General features: G+C 34.1%; 1 protein-coding gene across 2 annotated transcripts in view; it reads left to right on the top strand.

Moving 5' to 3' along the window:
- CNTN5 (contactin 5) overlaps nt 1–18,849 on the top strand; it is a 1,452,729-nt gene that overhangs the window by 318,387 nt on the left and 1,115,493 nt on the right. For both annotated transcript variants that reach the window (XM_002754648.7, XM_078339900.1), the window contains exon 2: nt 2,440–2,577. The gene's annotated coding sequence lies outside the window, so the exon portion shown is untranslated. The remainder of the gene's footprint in view (nt 1–2,439; nt 2,578–18,849) is intronic.

Raw genomic sequence — 18,849 nt, 5'->3', positions numbered from 1 at the left:
CCTCTCTTATTTCGTTGAGCAGTGGTTTGTAGTTCTCCTTGAAGAGGTCCCTTATGTTCCTTGTGAGTTGTATTCCTAGGTATTTTATTCTTTTTGTAGCAATTGTGAATGGCAGTTCATTCTTGATTTGGCTCTCTTTAAGTCTGTTATTGGTGTATAGGAATGCTTTTGATTTTTGCACATTGATTTTATATCCTGAGACTTTGCTGGAAGTTGCTTATCAGTTTCAGGAGTTTTTGGGCTGAGGCGATGGGGTCTTCTAGGTGTACTATCATGTCGTCTGCAATTAGTGACAATTTGGCTTCCACCTTTCCTATTTGAATACCCTTTCTTTCTTTTTCTTGCCTGATTGCTCTGGCTAGAACTTCAGATTACTGTCTTAAAGACAAGCATGAGTTTACTCCAGAGACAAAATGAAAAAGCTTTGCTTCTATGAAGCAAACTCAAAGAAGGGATTTGAAAATGACAACAGTCACCACAATAACAATGTTCATTATGATTTGTTTTTTTTTTTTTTGCGTTTCTAGTTCACAATAATATGTGAAAATAATTGTTGATACTTCTTATTTACTCAATATGTGCAAGACATGTTGGTAAGCTTTTTATGTGCATTATCTTATTTAATGTTCTCAATATTTCCATAGAGTAGAGGGAAATGATGCACTGTATAATGGCTAAGAAGTAACAACAGTAAAAAGAACACAAATTTCTGACTTATAAAAAAATTCACCTTAATGACAGCCCAAGATGAAAAAAACATAACATGTCAAATTCTAAAATAAAGATTTGCTGTTTGCTTAAGTAATTATTATTCTACCAAAGTTTGTAAACCTCAAAAAAGTCTGCCTTTTTTAGTTTTGTGCACTAAGGCATAAAGAAGAAATGTAAAATTGTTAAAATATTAAGAAAAGAATGAAGGGAGAAGAAAAAAGGAAGGGGGTCAAAAATGAGGGTAAGAGGAAGAGAGAAAGAGACAGGACAAGACAGAGGGAGGAAGCAAGGAAGACAAAAAGGAATCTGTGGTTCCTTCTGTTCGCAATTTGTATACTACAGTAATATCTATAATTTAGACTTGGTATCAGAAATGCAAGGAGTCTTTAGGGTTTTCTAGGTAAACAATTATGTCATCTGCAAACAGCGACAGTTTGACTTTCTCTTTACTGATTTGGACGACCTTTATTTCTTTGTCTTGTCTGATAGCTCTGGCTGGGAATCCCTGTACTATGTTGAAGAGGAGTGGTGAGAGTGGGCATCTTTGTCTTGTTCCAGTTCCAAAACCTACAGTAATCAAAACAGTATGGAAAGGAAATCAGGTTGACATATTTAAAATGGCTGATATTTCACTACTTTTCTTTAACAAATATATCAAGTACCTGAAGTTCCAAATAATATAAATAGAAGTCATAAAGGTCAATACCCTTAAACAGAGACAGCTACAAGCAACTGTAATACTTTTTCTCAATGTGATCATGAAATATGCACCTTAGGTTTCCCTGGACTCTTGGAAGTATCTTAACATGGAATCTCAGTTGATGGCCTTCAATCACTCTGAAGTCATCAATCTAAATTACTAAAACTTATATTCCTTACCCACATTGGTTATGTCAGTAAACATAAATGCTCTATAAATATTCTGGAAATATTATTAAGGAGAAAAACAGTAAAATATTTGACTTTACTAAATTTGTAGTTGGATATGAGGATGGCAAGTACATGATGGTGTAAAATTGCTGAAAGCTGTAAGAGCTATGTTATTAGATTCTTACTTAAAATGTACGTATGGGTAGCTGTGCTACATTTTTATGCTAATACATCAATAAATCTATCAAAGATTAAATTTAATAGAAATATACATTTCTGTGTATGGAGAGTTTTATTAAAATAGTACACTTCATTAGAAATAAAGAGAATAGAGGTGGCCTCATTCATGTAAATTTCCTTCAGATCACCAGGGAATTTGCACTAACATAATTTTCAAACATATTTTAAAATGTAAATCACTTATAAGCTTTTAAGAAAAATGCATATTGTTAATTCTTAAATAAAATAAAAAATTTAACAATGCAAATGCTAGGAATAGCATAGAATTTTCTCATTATTAACTTATAAAAATTAAGAAAACCTGGGAATGCAGGTATAAGTTAGTCTGTTAAATATTTTAAGCTATTGTAACCCATGTAAGCTTAGAGTGACATTCTGTTATATTATTAAATATAAATTGTAAAAAAAAATTATATCTGAAAAAGCAACTAGATAAATATACCTAATTAGAAGTTGTAAGAATTTACATGGGTAAAAGGTAGAGTGATTGTATGTATAACTATATATATATATAGAACATTGATATAAAGTATTTAATAAAAAGAGTGGGATTTTGTCAATCAAAGTTGACAAAAAGGATCATTCATAATCACAATAGTGTATGTCATTTCTTAACAGATGTCTTTAAAGGATTGCCATTAATGCCATTCAGGATCTACTAAGCGTCATTTTCGCATGACTACTGCAAAAGGATTACTTTACAGAAACCAGTTCCTTCGTCAAGAGCATACTTTGGACCCTGTTTTCAGAAAGCAGGTACAGTTCATTTTTATTAAACTGCCTATAAAATTGAAAGAAATGTTGAATAAGAAAAACAACATAAGGCTCATGCATGTCCTTAATGGAACTCCTACTATAACTGTTCAATATGCTAAAGCTTAATATGATATGTTCTCAAATTAAGTGATTTGTTTTTGAATTGAAAACACCTTGATTGCGTCAGCAACAGAAATGCCCTATAAATATTCTGGAAATATTATTAAAGTGAAACACAGTGAAATACTTGTTCATACTAATGGTTTATTTTGAGATGAGGATGGCAAGTAAATAAACATGGTATACAATTGCTGAAAACAGTAGAAAAGCAATACTCAGAGGTAGCCTCCTGTTCCATGGTATCTATCTCAACTGACATATAACGTTCTAGTGGATGGCTTTTGCACTCTCATGTGCTTGAATTTTAAGACAATGTTTAAGTTAAATAAGCAGGAAGTCATGGGTGGAGAGAGAGTCATCTCTGTAAGGGAAGGGAATCTCCTAAAGGAAGATGGCTTTTATGCAGTTTGAACAGCAACTCCACATACTTATATATTTACATAATCCACAGAAATTACTAAGTCATAAGTACACTTATTTTGAGTAAAACTGGGCATTGTATAATAATAATCCTTTAAAATGAATACTCTAAAATATTTTGAAACACATCATTAGGCGTTTATTATTTATGACTAAGTGGCACCAGTAGACTATCTTGAATTAAATCCGCTGTTTGCTACTTAACGACAATACTTCTGATGTACTTTTAAAATAATCAGCCAAGAAGGTCAATGCACTATGAATATAGAATGATTATTTATTTTCTGCTTATTTATAAAATGTTGACAATATTATGCCCAACTTCAAGGCTGTCACATGTTTATCTTTTAACTTGTTGGGTTAATCTAGGTTAATTGATTCAAAATAGAAGAGGATTTTCCTCATCCTACTCTATGTTTTTAGTACACTCAAGCTTGAAAATTAGCACTAAAGAAGAGAAGTTACTAAATGTGGGTGAGAGAGCAGTTCTTTAGGAAGGTGTAGGAGTCTAAAGTTTTACCATGATATTTGATTTTACTTTCTGCTAGCCACATTCAAATTCTGGCATCTCATTGCAGAAAATGGTACCTTCCATGTGTCTTTTATTCATTTCATTAAATCATGCCAGTTTGCCATCTTGATTGCAAACCCTAACTGTACCAGGTATCTCTAAAGTAGTCTTGTGGAGAAAAGCAACCACATTTAAAAAATTTTTTTAAATAATAAAAAACAAGGAAAAATAAAGTATAAAGAAGGGAAGGAGAAGTATCTAACTGTGAAATTTCAAATTATGGGAAAGAATTGAGTTGCATATAAATCTATTGCTATATTTTAACATTAGACAGATTTTAAGCCAATTTTGCCATCAAAGTTCTGTTTGTTGCAATAAAAATTATTTTAAAATAATTTATATATACAAAATAAAATTAATCTATAATCTGTCTGTAAACATAAACATCTTGGAAGCTGTTATTTCCTGTATATAAAGCATTTTGTCCTTAACTCATAATCATGGACACACCTTAACAAATCAGACTCTATGTTATTTTTCTCACTTTTGAGATATCTATGAATACTAGAGACAACTTAAATCTAAGCACCTTAATTGAATTACGTAATGTTAGAAACAAGTTTTTTATGATACTTGTGACATTCAAAGAATGACAACTGAACTACTGAACACAGCACAGCAGCTGTGTGTAAGAGGGTTTCAGATCTACTGCTCACTTCCTGATGGATGATGGATATGCGATTTGAATTTGTGCTAGAGTCAACAGCAGATGGGAACAGAATAGAGTAAATGTCTTGGACACCTGTGAAAGAGTGCATTCGATCAATTACCAACTGAGTTGTATTAAATTCATGTAGTTCAACAGAACTGTAATTAATTTTTTAGAAGAGGCTCTTTGTGAATTCTATTAATAAATTCAGGTTTCAAGTTGAGGACGTAGAGTGTATTTAACTGCACCGAGAACCTGTGGAATCAGGTTTGGCAGAGCAGAGTGTACTCTTATGTCATTTTTGTTGTTACTCCTTCCAACTAATTGAAAAGCATATTGGTAGAATAGGAAGCAATTGAAACAAATGAGACAAACTAAGCACTCCAAAACAACGTAAGTGAATTATAATTGATGAATCTGATGAGAGTGGGATTCACAATGTCACTTAAAATAAAACACCATTTCATTCATAAACTTGCTCCTAATCTGTCACTGTAACAACTGTAAACATTCAGCAGCAAAACTGACAGTTTCGTCTTGACACAGCCAACTCAATTCCTGCCATAATAAGAGGCAATATATATTAAAAGGGGTCCCGAGTTCAGCCTTTGAGAATGAAATGTTTCACTCAATAACTTACACAACTCATCCAGGAGACACTGGCTCAGCTCCAAGAGGAAGAGCTTCATTTCATTAGAGAAGAGTCTGAGTGACTCTAGGTTTATAGATTTTTAGCATTGCCAGGATTCTCATCACATCATGAAAGAAAACCTCTAAGTATCAATGCATGCAGCTCTTAGAGAGTATTACATTTGATGAGAATAGAGTAGAATGTGCTCCGAATTTCAAAAATAGGAAATTTAATTTTCATTACTAATGGTCTTGAGAATTGCATACAAATTTGAAAAGAAAAACTTTTCATATTAGTTGCTACATAAGTATTACATATATTAACAGTGCTACTACTTGCTAAAATGTTTACAGTGTGGCTAAATTTGCAAAATAATGAAGGAAGGTGATGGAGATGGTTTTGACTGAATACTTGAAAGAGCTTCCTAGCAATTGGAGTGTCTACAGTAATCTTTTAAGGGTCACGTGTCCAGATGAATGAAAAGTGTAATTTTTTATCATCAGGAAGGGAGATAGAATAGTTCCACCCAAAACTGTTATTCAACAATAAAAGCTTAATTCATTTTGAGGTGGTATTTATAGACATCTGTCTTACCACTTATAAAAATTGGTTATTTATTTTAAATATACTTGTAGCCCTTTGTGTTTTCGAAAATATTATTCTGAAACATTTTGTAGTAAAATTTGTTATATGAAGTATAAAATGCCTAGTATGGTGAACCAAAATAGAGTGACTTAAATAAATATATTTATCAGTTGCTATGAAACATTGTAATCTGAGGTTGCATGAATTTCTTAGGCAGCATTTATCTCTATCTGCCAGTTGTGGTTGTGGGAGGGGGTGGTTCAAGTTAGATATCAATGGATTATTTTCAATATCAGCCTATTCATAGGAAATATGTTGGTGAATTAATATTTTCCAAGTTGAAGTTCCTAAGGATATGTAAGAAAACTGAATTTGCCCAAAGCAAGAGGAAGAAAAATAAGGAATAAATTTTAATGTGATAATGTAACAGAGCTGACAGGCATTCTAGTATATAAATTTTTTGCTAGTGCAACACAAGGCGTCCACAAGTTGAAAACATGCAGACACTTTCATTAATATGAATATATGCAAAATACCTCATATATGATACTTGCTCAAGAAATATTAATCTTTAATATTTCTATTGTGTAAATAACTCATAAAAACAGAGGAAATATTTCCATTTAATCTGTGTTGTGCTTTTCCATACCATCGAACCTCAAGGAAAGCTGCCAATGGAGGACACACTCCAAAATGACATTTCTGGAATAGGTTTTGAGTGTAAGAAAATTTCCATCCACCTCTGCTTACATCCAAGCAATGGACACCCTTAGTCTGAATGCTCAGTCATCTGGGCACCTCAGGGCTTTCCCGCAATAGGAAGGGCTCTGTCTCTTCATTAGATGGGTCTGAAATTCAGCTCATCTCTCTTCACTAAGCCTAGTATACAGAGTGAATCCCAGACAGACACATTTTTAACAAGATACAGACTTTTCCTTAGAAACTGTCACATTTGCTGAGTGTACTGAGGCAATTCTGACAAAGGGCAAGATTATAGGCTTTGAAATAAGGCAGAACTAGCATTGACTCTCTGCTGTAATATTTGCTAATGAAGATACTTGGCTGCATCTCAGTTTTTATAAACCTCAGCTTTCATTTGACTATAAAAAGTGAATAATATCTCATTTTTGTAAGGGTATAAGAAGTTCGCACAAAATCTATCTTATCTATATCTGTACACATACAGGCAATCACACACACACACACACACACACACAGACATACACAATCCCATTTATTTGAAGTTTGGTATCTGAAAAGTGTTTCTCAGATGGTTATTACTGTGATAGAATGAGTAGCATATATTTTTAAACCACTGAGTGGACAAAAACTTTATTGAAAGTCTTGTAAGGCTTAAAAACAAAAAAGGAAAAGAAGTATATCAGGAAAGAAAAGAGGAAAGAAGAAAAGAAAAGAACGAAGGAAGAAAAGGAAGAGAGGGAGAAGGTAGGCAAGGAGGAATGGAGGTAGAAAAGGGAAAGAAAGGAAGGAGGGAGGAAAAAAGGAAGGGAAGGAGAGAAACTGAAGAAGGAAGAGAGGGAAGGAGAGAGGGAGTAGGGGAAAAGAAGGGAAGAAAATATAGATTTGGCCTTTTTGCCATTAATAATATTTGCATTCTAGGACTCTTGTGGGATATAAGACTAAGACAGAAAAGTGATACAATTCTGTCTGTCGTAAGTGATTAGAAAATGGAATAAAAAGAGATCTCATGCGTAATATAAATAATGATTATGTAGTATTGTGCTGGATGCTGGATTTTGGTTTAGTACATAGCACTCTTTCCTAAATCTTGTGCTCTCCAGCATTTTAGAGGGCCAGGGGTTCTGATAATTGCATGTCTCAAAACACCTATCAGCAGGATTCATGACTAGGTGCCACTCAATGGAAGGCGCACAAGAGATAGGGAAAATATAAAAGAAGCAGAAGTCCTAACATTGTCCTTCCAGTCACAGTGACCTCGGATGCATTGTTTAGTATCATTTGCCTCAGTGCTGGAAGCTATGCTAATTGCTGGTGGTTATCTAGAGTTCTGCACTGGCCAACTATTTGAAAACTAGCAGTGAATTTAAGATTTAGCAGTGGTCTTTCCTGTCATTTATTTCTTTAACTCGTCTAATAGTTTAAAACAAGTTGATGTGTACATTTCTTTTTGGTTAAAATACCTTAAATTTTATTATTATTTTTCTGACTTAACCTTGATAAAGAAAATGTCTAAAAATAAACATACACACATGTGTGCACACATACACATTGACACACACACACACACACCCCAAATATATACAAAAGCTAAGGACATGCATAAAAATGGAGAGATATATTGTTCTGATAGATGAGAATACTCGATTTCAAGAGTCATAATCTTCCCTCAATTGTTTTTATTATGGTCTAACTTCAAAAAGTTAATTTAGTAAAATTAAGATGATGTGTTTGGGGGCATTGTAGAGCCTTGCAGTAACTTCTAGAAGATACTAGAAACCACGGAGAACATTTTATGTCTCTATGAAACCTTGATATACAGGTGATGTGACACTAAAGACCAGTGGAGGAAGAATAGACGATGCTATAAATATATTACTTATCAAAAATTAACATAAGATCTCTCAGAATGCCATTCAATAAATAAATTAAAATAACTATTGTTAGATGTAATACTTCAAAGCCAGAACTTTAAACTGTAGAAAGATCTTGGTAATAATTTTATTACCTCAACATGCAGAAACATATTTTAGACCCACAAAAAGCAGTTAACAAAATGGCAGGCATAACTATGATGGAAAATAAATGAAAAAGAAAATGAAATAGTGACAAAACACCTTGGTGCCTAAACTTTTAATAACTCTCTTTTACCTGTAAAATCATAATTAAAAAAAAGATTTAGCAATCATTACTTCAACAGATCTGCGCCAGATCAACTTTCCAAGTTTGCAGTTTGTCATTGAAGTAGATTGCAATGTTGTATTTAATTTGTTAACTCTTCCTATCTCTGCACATTCATTGTGTGACTTGCGACCTCTTCTCAATAAAGGAATAAAATATTCATACCTCCCAGCACTTTGGGAAGCCTAGGCGGGTGCATTACCTGAGGTCGGGAGCTCAAGACCAGCCTGACCAACATGGAGAAAGCCCGTCTCTATTAAAAATACAAAAAATTAGCTGGGCATGATGGCACATGCCTGTAATCCCAGCTACTCAGGAGGCTGCCGCAGGAGAATTGCTTGAGCCTCGGAGGCAGAGGTTGCCGTGAGCTGAGATTGCACCATTGCACTCCTGCCTGGACAACAAGAGGGAAACTCCATCTCAAAAAATAGAAAAAGAAAAGATAACCTTGTTTATCCAAGGAGGCCTCCTGGGTCCCAGGCCAGACCCCACTCTCAGCTCCCCTACCCCCACATTAGCCCTCAGGCTTCTTTGTGACTTGGTCAGTGAGCTGAGAGCAGGGCAGAAACAAGGAGTGCCCATCAAAGCTCGCAGAATGGAGAGGGTGGCCGGGGCTTTCCTCAGGTTCAGATGTCAAAATCTCAATGAGACATCTTTCCTTCCTCTGCACTCTTAGGTCTCTTAGCTCTCTTAGGCCTCTTACACACTTGATTCTTGACTTTGGGTTTAAGCATGTGACTTTCTTTGATCAATTGAATTAACAAAAGTAATAGTATGCTAGCTGTGAGGTCCAGCCTTAAGACACACTGCATATTTCCATGAGCCGTGTTGCTCTTTTTTAATTGTCAAGAGAATAAGGAGGAAAAAGAAAGATATGTGGACTAGAGTCATCCCAGATGAACTATCCCAGCCAAACCCAGCCATAATCAGCCAAGATAAGAATTAATTACTGTTGTTTTAAAACATCAAGTTTTGGGGTGATTTGTTATGTAGCAATAGCTAACTGATAGAACTGTTATTTACAAAGTAATTTATATTCTGCTAATTTTTGACAACACATTATCCCTAAATATGCATTTCACTTTCCTTCACTAATTTCTCTGGTTATAGTTTAACCCTATCTGACATGCCCTGTGTTCCCAATTACCCTTCTTTTCATGTTAAAATTAAGACCAAATCCTACTGTTTACACAGCGTCTCAGTTTCATTTCGTATGAAATAAAAGAAACATGCATAATAACTGGTTTTATCAATATTTATTCTGCTTTTATTTCCTGTACTTAAATATATATCTGTATATATTTGTTTGTTTGTTTTTTGAGATGGAGTCTCGGTTTGTTGCCCAGGCTGGAGAGCAGTGGCAAGATCTTAGCTCACTATAACCTCTGCCTCCCGGGTTCAAGTGATTCTCCTGCCTTAGCCTCCTGAGTAGCTGGAATTACAGGTGTGTACCACTACCCCCCAGCTAATTTTTGAATTTTTAGTAGAGATGGGGTTTCACTATGTTGGCTGGGCTGGTCTCAAACTCCTGACCTCAGGTGATTCATCCACCTCGGCCTTTCAAATAGCTGGGATTATAGGTGTGAGCCACCGTGCCCAACCCCTATACAATATTTTTAAAGCTAGGGATTTATACCAATCTGTGCCCCCATAATGTCTTCCACATAGTGCCTTTTAAACTAATATTTGAATAATAAATTACACAAGCAACAGTTGAGATAACTGGTATTCCCACTTACAAAGACAGATTTTTATATCATATGCATATGCCTGTTTTATTTACAAATTATGTTTCCAGATTGAAGTTTTTCTCTTACTTTGTTATGGTGTACAACAGTTAAGGGAAAGAGAGAGTTAAAATGTAAATAAAGAGAATTGGCAGCCACGCCTCTGCAAATGTTAGGTAACCTTCCAGTGATGATCTGTCATCCTCAGGGACAAGATGTCAAAATTAGGAAGTAGAAAACCCCTGCAGCTCAGATATGGTAAATTAACTAATTAGTCTATTAGTATCAAAGATTACACTGTAAGTGGTTTCCAAGTGTTAGTATTTGCCTTGCTAAATTTTAAGAAGTGATAGCCAGAGGTTCAAATATTGGAATGTTATTTCATGAATGATAGAATTCACTTAGCAAAACAGTATTTCTTTTTCCTTTCAAAATAAAGTTAAAATGTCTATATTTTTATGCATTGTAATTTAGAAGTTGTTACCTATCTATGCTTTTTAGTGATGAGTTCATGTGTGGAAAGCATAATAGATTGTCCAAAAAACTACCCTGGTAGTTTTTAAATTGCACATTGTGGCACCAGATCAGTGTTTAGTGAATTCTGTTCTATTACCATGATTGCAGATGTCATTTGTAAAAAGTTATGGTTTTATTTTATTGCTACATTTGGCAAGCTTGTATGTTTACTCTTCAAACAATTTTTTCTTACCTTATTTTCTTCTGATATGTTGAAAATGGGAAAAAATAAACACATTTTTTGATCACCTATGATTTAGGTGACTTTTGGAATAAGATGAAGCTGATGGATTTTAGGGAAATAAGCTTAAAATTTGTAGTTGCTTACACCTATAAATTCTTATGCATTCTTTTTGCTTTATAGAATAGGAAAAATCTGCAAGACTTAGTGTGACCACAACTTCATAGGTTTAATCTACAAATAATATTCATATTATACTCAATATTTTCTATTTCTTTGCTTCTCAAATAGGCTGATTAAATATTAAACATTTTATAATTACTTTCTGAAAATAACTTTTAATAATGTGTCAATAATTAAGATATTTGATACTAAGCTAGCACGTGGAATGGGAAGTATTTCAAAAAATCTCTGAGACATTATTTGGGGTTAAAAGAAAGGTGAAAATTTTCTGTTGTGTCTATATGTCACTGTAGGAAATCATATTCTAAGATTTCAATGATGCATGGCAGTGGAAATAACAGAGATGAATACAATAGACTTTCCCACAGACTGAGTTTTCCAGGTCATTTAATTCTCTCTAGTGTCTTCAAAACTCTCCAACAGAGTGAATGATAGCAGATTGTCGTATTATTGTCCTCATGGTGACCTGCTTGAGTGGAAGATAAAAAATGCCGCACTCTCAAAGCTATGGGTAAAAATATAGTGATTACCAACTCATCACCTCTCTCTCTCTCTTTTTCTTTCTCTGTCTCTCTCTCACACACAGTGCATTGTATGCTTTTATTAAAAATATAGATTATCAAGAATGAAATCAGGAGCTAAAAATTAAACCAAAACTAAAAGGGCCAGCACATACAAGGCTTGAGTGATAAAAATCAAGTCCTTTGCTCTTAAAAATCTCAGACTCTCCTTTGGGAGGCCGAGGCGGGTTGATCACGAGGTCAAGAGATCAAGGCCATCCTGGTCAACATGGTGAAACCCCGTCTCTACTAAAAAATACAAAAAATTAGCCGGGCATGGTGACACGTGCCTGTAATCCCAGCTACTTGGGAGGCTGAGGCAGGAGAATTGCCTGAACCCAGAAGGCGGAGGTTGCGGTGAGCCGAGATCGCCCCATTGCACTCCAGCCTGGGTAACAAGAGCGAAACTCCGTCTCAAAAAAAAAAATCTCAGACTCTAACTCTCAACTACGTAGGCATCTTTGAAAGCAATTCAAACAAATTTTATTGTCTGGCTTCACAATTCATGAGAGAGTAAAAAGAGAATGTGAGAAGATAGATAGGCATCTAGAAATACACACAGGACTCTTCAATAAATTGAGAATTGACAGCCCCATAGTAGCAGCTAAGGAAACTGTAAGCATAAAAAGAATTCCACTTGCAAGGCAACTTTGAAATAGTTCGTAAAGTAGCCAACAGGTGGGAAGGTATGTTAATGGATATGATACCTTAATTTGGTCATTACGTAATATATAGATGTATTGAAATAACACACAGTACCACATAAATATGTATAATTATTACGTGTCATTTTGAAACAAAAGTTTACATACACACACACAGACACACACACACAAACAGAATTAGACCAAGCCACTTCGTAAGCAATATTAGTATATTGTTAATTAAGTTTGTTCTGTGCAATAAAGGTAGCTACTAGCCACATGTGGCTATTGAACCCTTGAAATTGTGCTGGTTTGAATGACATGTGTTGTGAAAATAAAATACAAGACAAGTTTCCGAGACACAGTATGAAAAAAAGGAATATAAAATATTTTAATATTATTTAATCTAGAAATGATAGTATTTTAGATATATTGGGTTAGCAAAACAAATTTTTAAAAATAACTCTATTTTTTCTTTTGCTTACTCTTATAAAGCTTGTTTACATATATATGGCTTGTATTTGTTGCCTGCATGTCTCTCTTGAATAGGGCTGATCTAAAGAATTTCAGCAGTGTTACATATTTACTGATCAATCTAAGAATGAAATGTTTCTCTCTTTTATGACTAATTCAGCACGTTGCTTTTATAATAAATGTCTTAGCCATACCTTAGTTCAAGGAAACATAAAGAAAATATATAAAAGCTATTTTCTTTAAGCATTTTTTTCTTTCTTTCTGGAAAGTTGATTCTGCAGCCTTCTAGAATGTTTAACGTTCTTGTAATAATTACACAAGAGCTTCTAGGCAGTGATTATTTTTCTTCTAAATCATTCATAAATAACTATGATTACATGCTTGAAATGAGAAGATCTCTAATGAAAGTCATCTGTATGGCTTAAAGAAGCATCAGCATATCCCAGCTGGAGGAGTGAGGCACAGTGTAGCAATGAGACTCCACCAAACCAGAGTCTGTGGCAGAGACCTTAACCACTCTCACTGCCGTTTCTAGTTATAGTAAACTTAGTCACACCATTTGTTCTTACTCTAGGCCCAAACAGTGCTTGTTTCAACCCTGCTTCTCAGTTTTGGCTCTTGGAGGCATGCAGTGATTACTCAAGTTATGGTAAGAAATAAATGAGAAAGTAGAACAGAATAAAGAACTTTAGAACACTTAAATACACACCTCAATGTTTAATAAAATTCCAGAATATTGAAAACTACTAATAGAAGTATGGAATCAAACAAATATCACTACAGTATAAAAGAGATTTATTTAGTTCGCTTAAAAGTAGAATTCTGTCCTAAAGTTTAAAATTCCATAAAAAGAATGAAAAGTTCCAGCACAACGAATTATAGCTTCAAGTGGAAATGTGGAACTACTATTTTGATTCAAAATTCTTCATGTGTTGGCCTATGTTGTCATACTTACATATGCCAATATCATCTTTAAATTTGAAGATTTGTATAAATAGGATTATTTTAGTTGTTTTCTATTTAATAAAATATCAAATATAGTTCTGGGCTGGGTGTGGTGTCTCTGGCCTATAATCCCAGCACTTTGGGAGGCCGAGGCAGGTGGATCATGAGGTCAAGAGATCGAGACCATCCTGGTCAACATGGTGAAACCCCATCTCTATTAAAAATACAAAAAATTAGCTGGGCATGGTGGCACGTGCCTGTAATCCCAACTACTCAGGAGGCTGAGGCAGGAGAATTGCCTGAACCCAGGAGGCAGAGGTTGCTGTGAGCCGAGATCGCGCCATTGCACTCCAGCCTGAGTAGCGAAACTCCGTCTCAAAAAAAAAAAAAAAAAAAAAAAACAAAGAAAAAGAAAAAGAAAAGAAATATAATTCTAATACACATTGTTTCTGTATTGCCTGACTTGAGTAGGTATGATTTGACTTTCTGGCCCTCAGACTAACTATCAGCAAAGCCAAATAGACATATATGAAACAATAATGAACGTTCACTGTATTCCTGAGCAATACCTCCCTGGAAGTCATGTTCAACAGCACCAGAGCTGTTTCAACCACCGCTCGTAGGCCAAATTCGTAAAACCTATAATAACAGCGGTAGTAAATATTCAGCATTGATTTGCTAAGTATCAGAATTTGTTTTATGATTGATTCTCATAGCAAATTACTAGTTCAAGTTTATTATTTCTAGGAATTCAAAGCAGTGAGATCAAGAAGTAACTATCTGAAGGGGTTTGAAATCTGTGCAATCTTGTTCTGAAGTCTCTGTTTTTAGCCACATCTCTCTTCTGCCCCAAAGACATCTTTGATCTTTTAATCCTACTTGGGAAAACATAAGTTCTCTGGAGTCATGTCACCTATATGGTGCCCATGCTAAAAATTCTAGATATTTTTATAATACAATTTCCAGATTGTTCTTGGAAGTTGCTTTTTTGAAATCTGGGTTCCCTTTAAGCATACGCTGAAAATAGTTTAACAGGAGGTGATCCGAAGAAGCAAGCAGAAGTGAGAGAATGGGGAAAACAAGACAGAGAATGGAGAGAAGTCGAGAAACGATGTAATAACGAAAAATCCACACGTGCGAGTAGTCATATTACTCCAGCTCTTGCATATCCTCCCTCTGAGTTTTCATTCAAAACATACCTCAGAATTCTCACAATGATAGATGGAAAGCTGGGGAAAATATGCCCCTAATGAGCCTCGTGGGTGACGGTTGACTTTAGGGCTAATAAGACTCAGATCCCTCTCAGGCTGCCTTGTACTTGGTTAGGCAAGCTCCCGAGGTGCTAGAGAAAATCTTGAGGCAGAGAAGCAGCTGTGAGACTCAGACCCTTGAGATGTGAAAACGAGTACAAGAACAGTCCTCTGTGCCTGCAGGTGGACTGATTCACCATTGTGGACTGGGGCATTAACAGCATCTGCTACTGAGGTGTAATTAAAATATAGCAGAGTCCCTGGAAACACAGAAAATCCTACAAGAAATTTCATCAGGAAATGTGTGAGCTTTCTTCACCCTAACCTTATACTTGGGCAAAAAAATAACTTTGTTTTTAGATTGATGATTTAACCTTTGATTTATTGGAGGGGTATGGTGGTACACAATAGTAAATTCAATAAATGTCAACTACACTATTGTAACTAGTCCCTCAGACATGAGGAAAGTTCAGTCAAAAATATTAATCAAATTAGCTATTAGATATAAAATTGTCAAAATAAGTTGGTTAAGAGAATGTTTCACTTCTTTGTGCGATGTAGTTATATCCTGGATAAACAACCTAAGTGTATAATTTGTTCACTGTGAGTTGCTTGAATGACATGACTCAAATGGGTATAATAGGTAGGAAATAATCTGTTGTGGAATACCTTAACATTTATTTTATTACTTGTCTTCTATTTCTAATACTGTTACTTTTATTGTAAAATAAAAGAGGCTTTTTTTTTTTTTAACTATTTCTTCCACAGTTTTCTTAATGTCTTATAAACTAGAAAAGAATAAGGACCAGGCCAGTGGCTTAGGCCTGTAATCCCAGCACTTTGGGAGGCCGAGGTGAGTGGATTGCCTGAGGTCAGGAATTGCAGACCAGCCTGTCCATTTTGGTGAAACCCCGTCTTTATTAAAAATACAAGAATTTTTAGTGTATGCTTTAAGGGAACCCAGATTTCAAAAAAGCAACTTCCAAAAACAATCTGGAAATTGTATTATAAAAATATCTAGAATTTTTAGCATGGTGACCTGTGTTTGTAATCCCAGCTACTTGGCAGGCTGAGGCACTAAACAGTAGATATAGAAAGAGGATCAATACGACAATTCACAATAGTAAAAGGGAAACATGCTTGGGGTACAATATTTTTCAATTAATTACCATATTCAAAAGAACTTTAACAAGAATTTTGAAGTAACATAAGGACAAAAACAGAGCATTTATTCATGCCTTTTGAAGCCAGAATCCCCAGGGAATCATAGTGTAGGTTTTTCTAATTTTTCTCTGTATCTTGTTAGAGATGAGACAATACATTCAGTTTTTTTTCCTAATATTAAGCTATATGTGAAATGAAGATAAGCATAATCTTAGAAGAGACTCTTGAAAAAAACATGTTGTAAATATGGAATTTAAGTTAATTTATAAATATTACAGTCAAATAGTAAGTTACATATATTTCCAGGACTATTATATTCTACTTGAGGTTGTTCAAAGAACAAAAATGTATAAGAAATCTTTTTGTGGAATATCTAAAGTATAATGTCAGTAGTTATTTATATGTTCTATAAAAGTTTAAAAAATCAGAACAGTATAAATCTGTACTGTGTTGTTTGTTTTCTTTATGATTTAATAACTACTATCACATTAAAATGGAAAAATTATTCAATTTCAGATAGTTCAGAGTACTATATGTCATATTGCATGCTTTCGTTTAAATGTATAAACTTATTTGTAAAAATTAAATTGCTGTAAGATAGAAAATAAATTTTTCTATACATATTTTTGGGAAATGGTTCCTTCAGTTTACATTAGCACTATAAGGAGATGTTTATTTTATACTTTTATGAATACAAGGCATCTTTAAATATACAATACAACAAAATATCTTCTATATAGTATCCCCTCATTTAAAAATGTTTGACTTCTTTATCTTTCTACCAAGCATGACCAAACAGCTCTAAACTTGAATCTTAATTGTTTTTCTTTCATAAAACTGCTTCTACTGAATTGCATTTTGGTCTTTGCTATTTATTTGTATTGAGAGGCATAATAAGACTCAGTAATACTCCAATCACAGGAATGACTAAGGCATGCTGTCCACTATGTCTAACAGGGTCCCATTAGGGGTTGGGATGGAATGAGGGATGGAGAATGTCTCTTTTTTCTTACTACAGAGAGCAGTTGTTCATTTTTGGGATAATTGTTTGTTACTGTTCAATTTTATTTTGTTGCTATTTTTATTGTTCCGTGAGAATCAGGATGGTTATTTTAATCTCTCCAATTCTGTAAAAGGGGGTAATTGTTTGTTGCTGTTTAATTTTATTTTGTTGCTATTTTTATTGTTCAGTGAGAAACAGGATGGTTATTTATTTTAATTTCTCCAATTCTGTCATTTATAGTATTTCCTTCTGCTTTGGCTGATGTGAGGCTTAAAATCAAAGCCAAAATGGAAGCCAAGGAACTGTACTAGATTTTATGATAGCTTCCATTTACTTTTCTTATTGGTATTTTCTCTATTTGTATATGTTCATTTATTTTATTTACTTATTTTTTTATATTTGAATTGTGTCAACTTTGTTATAAAATGTGTTAAACAATCTATAAAAATTCTTATAAAATCTTTTTTTCTGATTTTCTAAGAGCTTTGTTGATGCTGAATCAATTTTATATATTTTGTTCATTCACACACATATATATATAATTTGTCCATTATGAGTTAACTAGAAATATAGCCATGAATAATATTATTAATCCTTATCCTTGTAGATAAATGTGGACGGGATGGATACTCCATCTCTATGATGTGCGTGTTTCACATTGCATGCCTATATTAAAACATCTTAGGTACCCCATAAATGTATACATCTACTATATACTCAAAAATATTAAAAATTAAAACATTAAAATAAAAGTCTTTGTCCTTTTGAAAGTGACTTTCTAGTATGAAAAATAAAGATGTTAAATTAATGAATCAATAAAAATGTAAAATATTTTGAAGTGATGAATGTCTTGGAAGAAATAAATCTAAGTTAAAAGGATAGAATGTTATGGTTGGGTGGATTTTTGCTTTAGCTTTTCTGGGAGATTCTGTAATAATTTTTGTACAGTAATGTTTGCTCTGAAACATAAAACATGTAAGGGTACCAGCCATGTGAATTTTTTGGGGTCATAAGGGACATCAGGTGAAAATGCCCTGAAGCAAGAATGTACTTGATTGTTATAGAGAAAAATGAGTGAGATTGAGAGTGAAAAAAGTGACATCAGAGAGCTGGCGAGATAAAACCAAAATTATTTTTTCAAAAAACCAAATACATCCATGTGAGATATTATGTGAACTTTGGTTTTCATTCTCTGTAAGGATGGATAGCAAGCTGGTGGAGGGTTTTGAATTGAGCAGTGGTGTGATTTAATTTATATTTTAAGCAATTATTGATTGATTAGATATGACATGTAAAAAAAGGAAAAGCATAAAGGATGATCTCAGGAACTAAAGAGTGGAAGTTCCCTAGAAAACTAGAAACAAGATTCTACTTATTGACATCGAGCAAGTGCCAGAGAAAGCAGTTTTGTGATGGGAAGATTAAGGAGATCATCAGGCAGGTGTAGGGCACATATTTGATATACTAGCAAAGGTGTAAAATAGTCAGCAGGACATATGAATTCGGAGTATAAGAAAGCTCAGTTGGCTGGAGATATAAAATTCAAAGTCTGCTCCAGTGTTTCTGACAATACTCCAAAAGAAGACAGGAAAAGGACCAAAACATCGATTATGGAAATGTGGATAATTAGGAGAAAAAAAAAAACCTGAGAAGGAACAGCTACAGAAATGGAAAGAAAAGCTGAAGAATGGTGATACGGACTATAAACATTTAAGGAGGAAGGGAACAGCCATGACAAAAGCTGCTATTGGTTAGATAAGAGCTTAGAA

The sequence above is a fragment of the Callithrix jacchus genome, chromosome 10, assembly GCF_049354715.1.
Source record: "Callithrix jacchus isolate 240 chromosome 10, calJac240_pri, whole genome shotgun sequence".
Taxonomy (NCBI): Eukaryota; Metazoa; Chordata; class Mammalia; order Primates; family Cebidae; genus Callithrix; species Callithrix jacchus.
The sequence above is the reverse complement of the archived record's forward strand: the minus strand, read 5'-3'. Positions and strand labels throughout refer to the sequence as shown.